Source organism: Python bivittatus, unplaced genomic scaffold (genome assembly GCF_059951505.1).
Source record: "Python bivittatus isolate LINGU-HERP-01145 unplaced genomic scaffold, Pbiv_v1 ctg000090_np1212, whole genome shotgun sequence".
Classification (NCBI taxonomy): domain Eukaryota; kingdom Metazoa; phylum Chordata; class Lepidosauria; order Squamata; family Pythonidae; genus Python; species Python bivittatus.
This window is the reverse complement of record NW_028277046.1, coordinates 3872087-3886513: the sequence shown is the minus strand read 5'-3', so window position 1 is coordinate 3886513 and position 14427 is coordinate 3872087. Positions and strand designations below refer to the sequence as shown.

Genomic DNA, 14427 nt, shown 5'->3' with positions numbered 1-14427 from the left:
AAATGTCCCCTCCCTTTCCATGCTCAGGAGATGCTTTTTTCTACCACACGTGTTGGCCCCTCTACCAGCAAGGGACCGGATGGGAGCCCGTTCCAGTCCATGACAAACTTACAGGGGTGTAATTGATGGAAATCCCCACAGTTAATCGATTGCTTCAGTTGCGTGACCGGAAAAAACGGCACGAGGAAACGTTGCGTCCAAAATATGCCTTGCTAGGGTTATAAATCCGGTCTGGAGTAAGTCTCTGTGATTTGGGCGGCCTGGTTTCGGCGGGTCTTGGCAAGCGCGGTTGCGCCTCGGGCTAGGCCGGTAGCAGTCCCAGGATCCAAAGCGCGGGTCCAGGCTTGGCACGTTGTGCTGAATCAAAACCAGCTCGCTTTAGGGCTTAGGCTGCATAGATGAACCGAGGCTCGTGCCTTTCAGCCCCAGCTCCTTGGAACTGCCTTTCTTGTCTCTAAAGCCGCGTGAAATGCACTTGAGACCCTCCTGTGCAGAGATTTGGTCCAGACCTGTAGATTTATCTAAAATACGCCCCATCCGGCCGGCTTACTCGACTGGCCGGGCTTTTAAGGAGCGACAAAGCCAGCCTGACTGATCTTTCCTCTTGCTGTTTCCGATGAAACACTTTTACTCATCTCAAGAAAGCCGGCCAGCAGCCGTGCGTACAACCCTGGGGTAGGAGAAAAAGGCTTCTTCGACTGTGTCGTTGCTTAATTCCTTCCCAGGTATTTTGCTAACCTATTTCCCCAGACTATTCTGTGGTTTCTAAGCCCAAAATGCATTGCTGGCTCTCTTCTTTTCCATCTCTCTCTCTCTCTCTCTGTATATAAGAGACTATTTTTAACTTCTAAAGGAGCCTGCAGCAAGAGATAGAAGAAGGAAGAATGTTTGCTTTGTAAATCAAACTTCTGTGAATAGGCACATCTGACAGAAATGAGAACCTCCTGCCCTCCTCGCGTATTTCAAGGCCGTTTTGTGTAACTGCGGGTGAGTTCCTGGTGGGCAGGCTTTATATAGCTGTACCCAAAAAAAAAAAAAAAAAAAACCACCCTCCTGTTCAGGTTTTTATTAGCCATTTCTCAGAAACCGAAGCCGGTCCCCATGAGGCCCGTTGAAATCAAAATGCTGGACTCGGGGATTGAAAGGAGACCCTTCCAGAGGGCTGAGCTGGGCCTAGTGCGGAGCAGAAGAGGCCCGTGTTTGAAACTGGGTTTAATTCACTTTGTAGAAATCAGGCCGCAGATGTTCCTAATCAGCTTGCCCGCGTGTACCTTGGTCAGTCATATGCTCCTCTTTAATTGCATGGAGATAAGCTTTATTTTATTTATACACTTGCGATCCCACCATCCTGCCCTTCTTGGCTGGGTTTATACGCTCTTGAGTGGATCAGCATCTTTCCACTCCCGGTAGGTTTACCCCCTCCCTTCTCCCCATCTCCCCTTCTTTTCCGATAACCAAGTTTCTCTTTCCCTTTTTGCTTCCGTTATTAAAACGATCGCTTTCTTCCGATTATGCTGGCTGTTCTAGAAGCCAGCTTTGTTCTTTCTTCCCAGAGGTTTGTGTTTACGTTGGAGTAACTGACTGAAAACCAAAAAAAACCCCCCAGCCAACCTAATCTGCTCAATTACTACTTCTTAGGGCCTACTGCAGGTTTACATAATATGTTTTGTAATAAAGATCAGACTGACGCTTTTGCTAAGCCCGTAACTGTTGGTGAGTGAAACACGCATCTCTGCCTTCTCTGCACTCAGAATTATGTCTTAAAAATCAACTAGTTCTTGAGTTGGGGGGGGGATAACCCTTGGGGGCCTCTGTAAGTTTGGGATTTTAGCTTGCCATCAGCGGGAGAGGCTGTTAGGCTGAAATATCTCAGGCAAAAGGCTTCTACCCCAAACCTAGCCTTGAGCAAAAGGCAGGATTCCCATCTTCGCCATGATTTTCCCGTGGCAGATTCCAGGCAGCCCCCCAGGACAAAAAAGCGCGTTGCAGAACGAGAGAGGCTCGAACGTTGCTCTCTTAGCTTTCGACCTGCAGGGAGGGTTTGTTTCTTGCGTCCTCCGGGCTTGCTTGTTACCTTTGGGTTCTTGGCCGGGGGGCCATTTGCACTTTCAGCCGGCTCACCCCACCCCCAGAGACTGTGGCTTGCCTCCCCTGCCATCAGAATCCGTTCCAGTGGAAACCAAGGCGTGGCTTGGGGAGAACTGGGGAGGGGGGAGCTGTTGCTGATCATTAAGAGAGCTGGAAAGGCATTGCCTAAGTTGTAATGGTTGCTTTGGCGGGGCGGGGGGGGAGCTGGCACCTTCACCGGGGGCTGTCAGGGCAGGTTGTGGGGCACAGCAGGCCAGGTTGGGGACGCATTTGAGTTTCTGTAGCTGGAGGCTCCCGACAGGAAGATCTTGCTTTGTAGACTTGGGCCCGGTGAAACGGCCGGCCTCTTGGCTGATGAATGTGTAATCTGGTGTTTCGTAATCCGCTGTTCGCCCGTGTCCAAAAGCACAGCTCTCGCCTCCCCCTGCCGCTGCACGTGGCCTGGGGGTTGCATGGGGTCACTGTACTATCTGTCCCATGATCCTGCTGCAGCCCCATGGGAGCACTACGTCGACCAGCGAGCTGGAGTTAGCAGACACCCTCCTTGCCCCAGACTAGAATTTCCCCAACCCTTTGTTCCCCCCACCCCGCACCCGCTTTTAGCCCAAGGTTGTTCCAAAGGTGTCTTACCCTAATGAAGAAAGCCCTTATTTCTACAGCTCCTGGCCTCTCACAGAGTTCCCGGACCTGCCATGTAAGCATCCTTTAGCTGCTGAGGCGGAAAGGCCCCCCCGCCCCCCCCCCAGCCTTTCATAACTTGCGTGCTCTCGCTCTGCCTCTGTGTTCCTGATGCACCCGAAGCTGAAATTTTCCATTAGGCTTGGAAGCGGCTGCCAACATAAACAAGCACGGTTTCTTTTCGTTCCAGCCCGCCCTGTTCCTGCCAGCGCTTCCTCTCTGTGGATATTACAGTAGCAGGGAGGTTGATTTTGTGAAATCGCAGGCGGCTCTTCGGTCTAGGCAGTGGATGCGGCGGCGTTTGCGTTTTCTTCTCCCTCTTCCAGTTTTGGGCCTGGCAGAGTACCTTCTGCCGCATCGTCTGTTGCAAAGGATTATGAGAGGTGCCCAGATTCAAGGAGGGCGCCCCTCGTTGGCCTGCTCCTGGATGCGGGGGGGAGCTGGTATTTACGGAGGGCGATAGGAGAGCCAAGAGCTACCTCTACTGCCAGCTTCGTCCTAGTCTAAACCCATCAGAATCGATTACCCCTTGAAATGCCACCACCCCACACACTTTTCGTTTGCTTCTCTTGGCCTAAACTACCACCTGCAAGATTAAACCCGTCTGTCAATCAGCTCACCCCAATTGCTAGCCTGCAAAGGGTTTGACTGCCCTCCACCCACCCACTCTCTCGCCAGCGCTTGACACCTCGTCGCTGTGGCGACCAGGTGAGCAGATTTGGCTCCCTCCACAACCCCTGCCTGCATCCTGCCTGCTCAGACCCCTGCCAGGGACGGGGAGCTGGTCTCTCTGCCCGGAGTCAGAGGAACCCTCTGCAGGGCACTCGGAGACAAATTGGGGTCTGTCCCACCCCATTTTAAGCGGTCTCTAATTTGCTTCACCAACCCTGGGCTGGAAGATCCTGGTCAGAACGGAGATGCAAAGGATGAGTGGTTTGTGGAGGAAGGTCATAGCATCTCTGGTACGTTGCTGACAATCTAGGTGAAGAAAGGTTGGTTCCTTATCTGCCCCTTGAAGCAGCCTGCAAAATTCAGTAACCTATCGATTGGGCGGGAGGTTAAATTTGTCTCCTTTTCATTCAGTAGCTGTAATGGTTTGTGTTAGCCTTTTGCTACCATTCTAAAACGTCCAGGAAATGTGCAGAGAAGCCCAACAGCCATGAGTAAAAGGTGGTTAGAATGGGGGTTCCTGACCAGTTTGGGGAAGTCTATCCTGGTTGATCTCGGTTTAGGTTTCAGTGGTGAGGAGCTGGTGGCTGAACCTGAGATTCAGCTTGCCACATTCTGGACCTCTTAGCTGTTCGGCCACTTCCATGAAAATCATCTTTGCCCAGGAAGCCCCTCTCCACCCCCACCCCCACCCCCGTCTGCCCTCTCTGCAAGCAGAACATAATCCCATTACCGAGAGGACTGTGCTCCACCACCTCAAAGAGAGCTCAGTCAGGTTTCAGCTAATTAAGTATATCTGAACATGAAGCATTAACACCAAAATAGGAATGAATTGCACCCACTCTGCCCCTGTAAGTTTCCAGGAAGAGCCATAAGCCGCCTCCCAAAATGCTGTAGAAATACGAGGACTCTCTGCAGAATCTACCCGCCCCCCCCACCCCTTTTATCGTTGTGGTCTGGGTCCTTCCCAAAAGCACTCGGTTTGCAGTAAAGACGGGCCTTTCAAACTGGCTTGCGGTTCTCTCTTCCTTCCCCTGCCCCACCACGTGGTTTGACGAGGCGCTCGAGTTGAGAACTCTGATTGCTTAGAGAGGACTACAGTTCCCAGGGTCCTTTGCGGCAGTTCATCTCAAAGGTGAGCACAAGCTCAGTTTAGCCAGCATTTTATGGCCCGGGTGCCCAATGTCGTACTCAGGGGCTAAGAGTGCCCCCCCCCACAGACACATACATATTTCCTGGTGCCATCAAGGTCCCCACCCCTCCTATTTTATTTATTTATTTTTTTAATTGAAAAATCAGCATGTTGCAAAGCAGGGGACTAGCCTCAAGCGATCACCTGTATTTATAACAACATCCTACAGACCTACAGGCATGTGCAGAAATTAAAAGAGTGGCTGGCTGTGGCAATCTTTCCTTGGCCTTTTGGTAGCTGGGTATTCTGGGCATGGCCACACCTCCCCTGGAGCCATTTTGTGAGAGTGCCCACAACGCTCTCCATTTCCCCGGCCCCCCAAGGTTGGGGGACCCTACCTTCTAGGCCAAAGGGGATGAAAGTGCTCCTCGTCCCTATGAAGATGGAGCCCCGTGGCCCCTGGGGGGGCTTCCCCACGCATGCCGACATCAAGAAGGCACCTTCTCCTTGCTGCAGCCCCCGTCTCCAAAGATAAAACCGCTTTCCTTCCTCCGCTCTCTTTCCCGTAAGCCGTAAATCAGCCCGGGTATTTGCGCCGGCTCTGCTCTCTAGTTAGCTTAGGAGGGTCGAAGCCCCCAGTGTTTGCTTTCGTTCCGCAGGTTTACTGTGTGTTGGAAGTAAAATATTATTGCAAGCACGAGGGAGCCATTAAGAGATTGCCTCTGATCCTGACTCCGAGCCAGCCGCTTCTGGCGCGCGTTTGGGGGGAGAGAGAAAGACGCTGCGGCAGAAAGGGAAGGGGCGCCTCGCTTTCTCCGTGCACCCCACCTTTTCTTTCCCAGCCTTGGGCAGGGTTTGGGTCACCCCCAGTACCTCCTTTCCTTGTGTACACACTTAGCACTCCTCTTAAGATGTCTTCCATGGTTTTGCTGGCCGAGTCCTTTCTGAATTTGCTTTAGAGAGATTATTCCAGTTCCTTCTTTTTTTTTCTTCTTCATTATTTCCATCTTCTGGTTGGTGGAAAATCCCCCCTCCTCTTCTTTTTTTCCCATTTTTACAGCCAACCTTGTATTCTGTGAGTTCAAGAAGATTGGAACTGTTGTCAAGTCTTCAACGTTTCTCCTCCTCCTCCTCCTCCTCCTCCTCCTCCTCCTCTCTGTTAAGGGCCAAGTTAACCTTTCCTTATTGGTACGAGCTTTTTTTCCATGCCCGAAGCCAAAGAGCAGGATATTTATATACTGTTATTCCTGTTGTTTGGTGATGGCTTTATTTTTAATGTTACAGGCTAACAAATAAACACGCCGACTAAATTAGCGTCGTCGAGGCGTTGGCAAGCCACTTTGAGCAACGCATTTCAAAGTGGAAATAACGTTGACTCTAAAATGCAAACTATAGGCCTAATTTAATGTTTAAACAAATAGATTAGAGCCCCCGCCCTCCAATACTCTCTTCTTTAGTTGGGGAAGGTTGAGCTAATAAGTCCTGATCAGGCTTTCTAAGACTGGAATCCCCTGTGATACTTAGAGAATGACATTTAGGGATGCTCCAAAAGACCAACGTGTGTGTGTCTGTGTGTGTGTCTGTGTGTGTGTGTATCTTCAGCAGACAAAGTCACATGGAAAGGTCCTGAGAACTGAACATTTAAAGACATGCACCCTCCAGATTGTGCTCTCTTGACATTTGCCCCAAATGCTTTTTTGCCCCTCTCTCCCACTTGGAGAACCTCAGCTCCCTTTCTGCCAGCTTCCGGAAGATCTTCCTCCCGGCTCGTTTAAGAAATTCTCCTGTGCTCTTCCAGCCTCTTTGACCCATTTAAACCAAGAAGGGAAGTCTTGCAGCAATAGACGTTGAGCTTCAGCTCAAATGAGGAAATCCGAACGGCCTCTCTGCTTTTACAAAAACATCCGGTTTGAAATGCATATGCCTCCTGACCAGTTGGAAGAAATCAGATAGGAGAGCTGCAGAAGGGGGGAAAAGGCACCGTGTCTCTCCCCAGTCTTTTCCCTCTTCACCTGCCTGAAACTTCCCCTTGGGCATGATCTGTACATAGAGCCAACCAGCTCCTAATGGATCTTGGATTGTTCACTCAATGAAAAGTTGAATGTAGAGCCATGATGGTGGTCTGGCCTAGACTTGTGCTTCACGGAAGAGCCAAGATGGTGTTGAACAATGCAGAATGTAGTAAAAACCAGGTTGGATGTGGGGTGGGGTCCAGACTTCCTGGCACCTTTCAGAACATGGGGGCATTTTGAAAGACTGCCTTGCATTATCATCATCATCATTAGCAGCAGCGGCATTACCAGGTGGTTGGCACTTGCACATCGTATGCCCGTTCCCAGCAACTGACTTGGCAACTGAACAGACAAGGCTAAAATCTTAACAAAGTTGGGGAGAGATTGGTTCTTCCTTCTTGGTTTATGCAAAACCCAGGAGGTTTTTTTTTTTTAGTTTAGAGTAGCAAAAAAATAAAATCCTACTTCTCCCATTCTTAGAGAAGTTATAGAGATTGATTGATTGATTGATTGATTGATTGATTGATTGATTGATTATGTGCCATCAAGTTGTTTTGGACTCCTAGTGGCCATATAGATATACCTTCTACGGGAGGATCTGTCCCAGCCTGGTCCTTCAGGTCTTCCAGTGGTGCCCCCATCTGCACTGTAACTGAGTCCCTCCACCTTTCTGCGGGTGGCCCTCTTCTCTTTTCTTCCACCTTTCCCAGCATCAGAGCCTTCTCCAGAAAGCTGGGTCTTCACATCGTGAGTCCAAAGTAGAATCATTCGAGCCTCGTTATCGGTGCCTCAAGTGAGAACTCTGGGTTGATTTGTTCGATAGGAAGGAAGACCTTAGTGGGCTTGTATAGAACTTCCCGCTGAGTTTCTGTCAATGAGAAAAGAGACGTGCTTTAGATTTTCTGCTTCTCCTGTCCAAAGACTGTGCTCTGGCCCTGCCCATTTCATCAGGAACATTCAATGCCACGCGAAGCTGGAAACTGCACCAATCTCTTCTGATACTGTCTTGTTTCTTCCGAACGTCCTGCTCCATCCTCTGATGCAAAGATGATTGGGTTGCTCATCGAAAAGGATTATTGCAAAAGTGATTTGGGGTGGCTTTTCCCCCTCTGTTGAAATTTCTGGGCCCTGGGCCATCAGGGAGGGATGGGAGGCCCTGGAAATCCCCCCCCCTTTCTGTGCTTCCTTGAGTTTTGTCGCTGGCAAGCTTAACTTTGCTTGTCCTCTCCTCTTTCACTGCAAAGGAAGAATCTTGCAGGGGCTTCCAAACTTGGATGATCTACCCATTGGAGTCTTGCCGAAGCTCTCCGCTGGAAAAGGGAACTCTTTAATTATCAGTAAAAATTGATTAGTTTCTTTGTGGAACCAAATGTGGAAGCAGCCAAGTGATTTCAGTGTGCTTCTGTTTCCTGGCTGATCCCGTAAAACATGGTTTGTTAAATGTCCTGCCCACATGCACGATGCTGTTCTCAACCTCTGTATCTTAGTACCAGACATGGACGTAACAAACATTCATCCCTGTTCTGACTGGTTTTACCTCAAATGAAAAAAGGCAGTGGACCTGTGGAGGAATAAATGAGATGGAATATTTATGCTTGCTTTTCTAGTAAACCTTAAATATACCCAATGCATTGTGTATCCCGTAGTTGTTCAATTAACTGTAGGATTCTTTGTAACTCTGCTAGTGTTTTGTCGATGACCCTGTAATTTAGGCATATAATGGAAGGCCTACCTGGTACTCTCCAGTTGATCCAGGGCTACTGTTTATAAAAACTCCCAGGTGCCTAGTGTGGGACCATGGACTGGGAATTCTGGGTAGTGTAGTCCCAGGATATTTGCTGGAGGCAGGTTGGCAAAGACCTGGCTGTGGCTGGAAGGGGGAGTTTTACTTCTGTCCGGAAGGTACCTGGTTGAGAATCTTCCTCACCCTGTCTCAGCTTGTGTATCCTAGCTATAGGTTTTCCCTCTTTCCTTGAGTCTAACGGTGACACATGTGCGCTTTTCCAGGGAAATTCACATTTCCATAGAGATTCTGGTTGCACAGAGCAGTGCTCCATCCATAGTTGCCAGTCCCTATCTTTGGATTACCGTTCACCCCATCGGCAGCTTAAAGATTCAGTTGGTGGCCTAGAGATTCAGTGCCAGTCATCAAAGGGGTCGCAAATTTGCCAGCTTGGGCCCTCCTTGGAAAACACCTGGGAGCTTCTGAGCTACACCAAGCTAGTCTCTGGGTTGTGGTCAGGAAGGGACATTCTGTGTTGCGACAAACAGCAGCTCGCGTGATCTTTGGCAGTGGCCTCCCATGGGGTCGATTCACCAAGCAAGGTGGGGAGGGCTTCTCCCTCCCCCTTAGGTGGACAGATGGTTTGGGTGGTGGGCCCACTGGCATTGATTTGGCAGATCCGTGGTGGAGCCTTCCTCCTCCTCGCTTCCTTAGAGCGTGGGGCTTCCTTTGCTTTTCCCCGTCCCACCCCGTTAGCCAGCGCAAGGCATGTCTGGAAGATGGTTAGCTTTTCTCAAGAACCCTGATTTCTTTGACATGGAATGGGGCACCAAGGCCGTGTCTCCTGGGCAGCCGTCCCTTTCACTGCTTGTAGACTAGCACCACCCAAGCGCCGTGATGGCTGTCCTTCGAAAACACAAGCAGCCGCTTCACAGGAGGGCTGACGTTGGGGTGGTTCATTTCTACGGCTGGCCTCCACCATTTCCCAGGCCCCAAAGATGAGAAATGGGCACAAATAAACCGCTCCGAGTGTGTTCATTAGCTTCTCTTCCAGGGCGCTGTCCTGACCAAGGACGTAATAACTTTGCAAGCTACAGCGTTGGATTTTTCATCTTCTTCCATTGGAAGAAGAGCCCGCGTTGCTTCTGACATGTGGTTAAGGAGCTTATTGATCTGGCAGTCCGAGGGCCTGCTATTATCCGGTGCCATTTGATGTGTCCAATATTTCTTGCCCTGTTTAGAAGTGAATTCTTGGGTTGCAAGGCTTTTCAAGTTTATTAAAAAAAAAAAAAAAGGAAAGGAAAAAAACAGAGAAGAAACAACACTGTGATCAAAAGAGGAACAGAGTGTTAACACTCTCATCTGCGTCTCTGGATTTATGCGCTGTTTAGACAAGAGGAGGATGTCGTCTTTGGAGAAGAAATCTGATCTGGTTTGTCTTTCATCTGTGAAGCTTTTAACTAGAGCTACTCACAGGCTAATTCTTCAGAGCAGGAATAAAAATGAACTTGGGAGCAGTGGAAGGATTTGAAGGGTAGTGTTTACAGCTCTCCTTTCAGTGGTAATTGCCGAACCGAAAGGCTCCCTTGAAAATCTGAAAAGATTCAGTTCTAGCTAAAACCGTCCTAAAGGGAGAGCAAGGAGACTGCACGTCGATTCATGCCTAGCCTTCCCTCCAGAAGCTCGAGATGGCATATATAGCATTTCCTCCTCCAATTCTATCCCCTCAGCAATAGCCATTGCATTGTACAACCAAGTATGAACATCTGGAGAGGACACAGAACAGCAGTGGGTAGTTGCGGTTTTAGAAGATTGCTGTTTTTCGGTGGCGGGTGGTATCCTGAGGTCTGTATCTCTTCGGCCTTCCCCGCGCAAGCAAGACAGGCAAGGAGATGGAGGAGGAGTGAGAACTGCCATAAAAAATTGCATTGCGTCCTCTCAGTTCATTTCTTTGTTTCAAACAATCCTCTTTATTCTGTAGTTCCTGGTGCGTGCTGAATATGTCCAAACTGAAGTGTGCTGTTGTTGGGGAGACATGGCTGCTCTTCGATGTGCGTCGTTTAAAAATTATTTATTGTCCCTAGAATTTGGGATGTTCTCAAGCAGCACATTGGGGTGCTGTTCTCTTGCACTCACTGCTTATGGTTACTCAGTTTGGACTTCCTCTTATCATGGGAGTATGGTCAGAGGATGGCACACTCTTTTTTCTGATACTAGGCAATCATTTTAAAATGTGCAGGTACAGAAGATCCCTAAAAATATTCCTTCAGCATGAGGTGGGTTTTTTTCCTTAAAAACCTTCAGCAGATTGTTGGCTGATCCTTCCGTTAGCTTGCTAAGTCATCTTGCTTTGGTAAAAAGGCATGTTTTTGGCACCACTTACATCAGAAAATAAAAACTATGCAGTATTGGACTTGAAGAATAAATGCATTGTAGTTGTTCGAGCTGAAATCAGTCTATTTTTGCTTATTGGGCATGAACCTTTAGCATTAGCTAAATTAAATAATTTTTCAGGCAGCGCAGCCCGACCCACACCAGGTCATAGCAAGCGGAATGGAAGAGTGGAACTGGAGTGAAAGATGTAGGGGAGTTCATTAAAAAAATATATGAAATGTCCACCAACCTGTGAGCTTTTAGTTTTCTAGTCTCTGGTGTGGACTCCACAGCCAAGTAGCCCTGTATCTTCTGGAACTCAGCAGATGAAATCCACCCCATACCTTCAAGGTGGACTTGCCAGTTGTGACCCTGCTATTTCCCCATGGATGTTTTGAAAATGTGGGATCTCTTTTGGACTACAATCTCCCAAAAAGTAAGGAAGAGCTGTGCCCCAAAGGGAATGGAGAAATACAGGAAAGTATCCATGTAGAGGAATCCATGATGATCTCTCCCCTCCCAACCTGGCACAGAATACTCAGCCAGGGGAACTTCCACAGAGCATCACCTTTCATACTGCAATCACAGTATGAAGGTTTCCATTTTGTTTCTCTAGCCTAACGGGCAGCAGGAAACCGCTGTTACAGCCTGCCAACCCTTTGTACCCACTGATCTGTTGAGCTTCATCCCGTTAATAATAATTCCCTGCAGCATCACCCTCTTGAAGGTCTACTCTTGGCAGCTTTGTTCTTCGACAGATGCCCACAGCATGCCATGGCCTGATGACTAGACACACAAATGATTGGTTGTGAGAAGCCACACTCTTGTCTTCAGAGAACCATTGTGTGTGCATTAATTAAAGCCCCTTAATTAGACAACAGACCTTTATGAGAAGTTTATTTGTTGTCTCCTCCCCTCCTTTGATGCCTTCCTTCCAGCTTTCCTTGACTTGCCTCATCCATCCTTGACAATGGAATCTCAGCTTTTTACCAAAAAGTTGGTCTTCCATTGAGTGACCCAATTCTTCTCAAGTCCCCCTGCCCCTTCTTTTGCGTTTGCCTCTCAAGACCTGATGAAGCACATTCACAGTTCCACAGTTAGCGAGGGTACCAAATCAGACAAAACCACCCTGAAAGACCTGAATGAGAAACATCTTTGGAGGAACAGTGTTCCCATTCTGTAGGCTGTCTTGGAAGACACAGAACAGTTGGATGGAAAAGGGTCTTTTGAAGTTCAGCATTGGAGGGGTTCTGATTTACACACTACTGCAAGACTTCAAAGGGAGATAAGATTAGGCTGGCTCAAGATAAAACTGAATGGGAACGTTAGGGGTCAAACTCAGCAGAAGAAACCCAAGAAGGATTATGAGTTGAGCGAAAAAGCTTGTTTTGTCTGCACAGATGTTGGAACTTGCTTTGTCATTGTTCCAGAGATGAGCTAATTCTCCTTTTTCCTTGTTTTTATTTGTTGTTGTCATCGCTGTTAGCAGCTCACAGTTTCTACTCTTAGGCTTGATGTCGTTTTTGCTCATCAGACCCAAGGTGTCAACGGGAGAATTTCCAGCAACCCCAGGCTGATGGGCTCCCTTTTTTGTGGCAACACAAAAATTCTCTTTTTTTCCAGTTGACTGTCTTCTCATCTCTCCCCTATTATGGCAAATTGTTATAAAATTGGAGCCTGCCTGCCCTTCCACCTTCTGCCGGAGCGTCTCACGTGACCTCATATGTGGCTCTTCTCAGAAAAGGCTGGTATGGATGGTAGCTATGGCAACTGCACCACAATTTAGTTACCAGTATTAAAAAGAAAATAAGCCAGAATAGATCTCATCTTGAGTTTTATTTACTTCTCCTTCTCCCTGCGCCCCCTGCTGTGCTGTTGGAAGGCATCCTTGGATTGAAATGGGAGGCCAGCAGTGTGCGTGGCAACCCCAGCGAGCATCTCAAGGAGGACTGAAAAGGGGGCACCAGATCTGCATTTAGAAATTGGATCTCTTAGTGCTGAGGAAGATGCTTAAGAAGAACGTTGGTCTGTGCAATCAACAGAAGAAACGGTTGATCTAGAAGTAGGCCTTGAGCTATTCATTAGAAACCTGGAGGTCCACAAGCTTAAAAGATGTGGTCTTCACCTGGGTAACAAGTAGTTTGGTCAGCCTCGTAAGTTTTTCCTAGAAGAGGAATATCATGCTTCTAGTAAACCAGAAAAGTGTGAAATGAGAAAGGGTGTTGTGTCATCTCTTTCAAGTTCTTCCCATCTTCTCTTATCTGATTTTATCTATCTGATCCTGTAGTATTAAACAGATATATGAAATTGCTTGTGTGGCTCAAGGGAGAGAGAAACTTTGAGAGAACAGCTACTTCTTTTAACAAGAAATGCTGTTATTGTCATTGCAACAACAATATTTTTCTGGATCACACTGGGAAAAAAATGGTCATATTTGCAGCTGGGAGGTTAGAGCGTACGTTCCTCCAGGCTTACAAATTTTCCAGAAATGATAGCAAGGCTGATAGGAGAGGTTTGCAGGGCCACGTTCTTCCCGCCCAGCCATTGGACATGATTGATTCCTCAGCGCTCCTTCTCTTTCTGCCACGTCCACCGTGGACTCCCAGGTGGGCCTGAGTCGCTGTTGGGTGCCATTTTTGCTTTCTGCCCCCTGCTCCCTTCCTGGAATGAAAGCGGATCCTAACCCACCTTGGTTTTGTGCAGGCGGTTGTTGGGGACAGCAGTTAAGCCCTGCCTAACGGAGAAATGCAAGACAAAACAAGAGGTCATTTGTTGGGAAGTTTTGTTGAGACTTTACTGCCTTTGGTCTTTAAGATATGTCAGTGATTTGAATGAGAAAAGGCTAATAAAAGGGGGGAGATTTTTGGAGACTAGCCTTGGCATTTTAAAGACTGTTGTTGTCTTAATCAAACAACCTTCGCCTTTGCATTAGATCTTGAAGACTCAGTGGTTACTTCAGAGATGTAATCCGGTGTAGAAATATCTGGAAGTACACTCCATTAAACTCAGGGAGGGTTGCCTTAATGAAGCAAGCTTCACTGTAAAAAACACCGAGTATTTCTGCTTAACTAAGCCAGCTCTTCAGGGTGACCTTTGCATTTTTACCAGCAAGCCAAAGTTCTTCTCAAGTGGGCAGCTAGAGCTTAGAGCCACACCTTGCTCTCTAGAAAGAGAAAGATTCTGCAACAATTGCAGAAATCTGCTTTGGTTCTCTTTCCCCCACTCCTTCTACCCAAACCAACTTCAGAACAACAGCTGGGGCTGAGTTGGCCCCTCTGAAGTTCATTGCAGGGGGGCCTGTTGAGCAGTGAGACCTCCTTTGGTCTTCAGAATTAAAATCAAGGTCACCCAGCATTGCTGAACCTTGTGCTCAGTGAAGAGTTTGCTTGCAGACCGATTCCCCACCCACCCACCCACAGAAATGTAAGAGTCCCCCCCCCCCCGCTTTATCCCCTTATCGTAATTTTCATAGTCACTGCATCAGATACCCAAAACGAGAATTAATAAACGGAAAACGAACAGGATACTCTCTTTAGATGGTAACATACCTGTCTGACGTGGGGAACAGCTTCATAGCAAGCCTTGCATTAGGCAACAGATCAAGTTCCTTCTGCTGCTCTCTTTTTATCATCAAGATAGTTTGCATGAAAACAGCCTCTGTGTTGATCCTCTGCTACTTCCTGTTTGGGAATCTGTGGCTGAAATGTTGGGAGACGCTCCTGAGCCCTCTGCAGACAGAGGATAGAAAGTCT

General features: G+C 48.1%; 1 protein-coding gene and 1 long non-coding RNA gene across 8 annotated transcripts in view; one reads left to right on the top strand and one right to left on the bottom strand.

Moving 5' to 3' along the window:
- Positions 1–14427, top strand: part of RERE (arginine-glutamic acid dipeptide repeats) — a 208151-nt gene that overhangs the window by 170498 nt on the left and 23226 nt on the right. The gene's annotated exons all lie outside the window — the stretch shown is intronic.
- On the bottom strand, positions 12493–14381 carry LOC148216396 (uncharacterized). Its single transcript, XR_015795480.1, has 2 exons — positions 14224–14381; positions 12493–13409 (listed from the first exon to the last, which is right to left on the bottom strand). It is a non-coding gene; the product is annotated as an uncharacterized LOC148216396 (long non-coding RNA).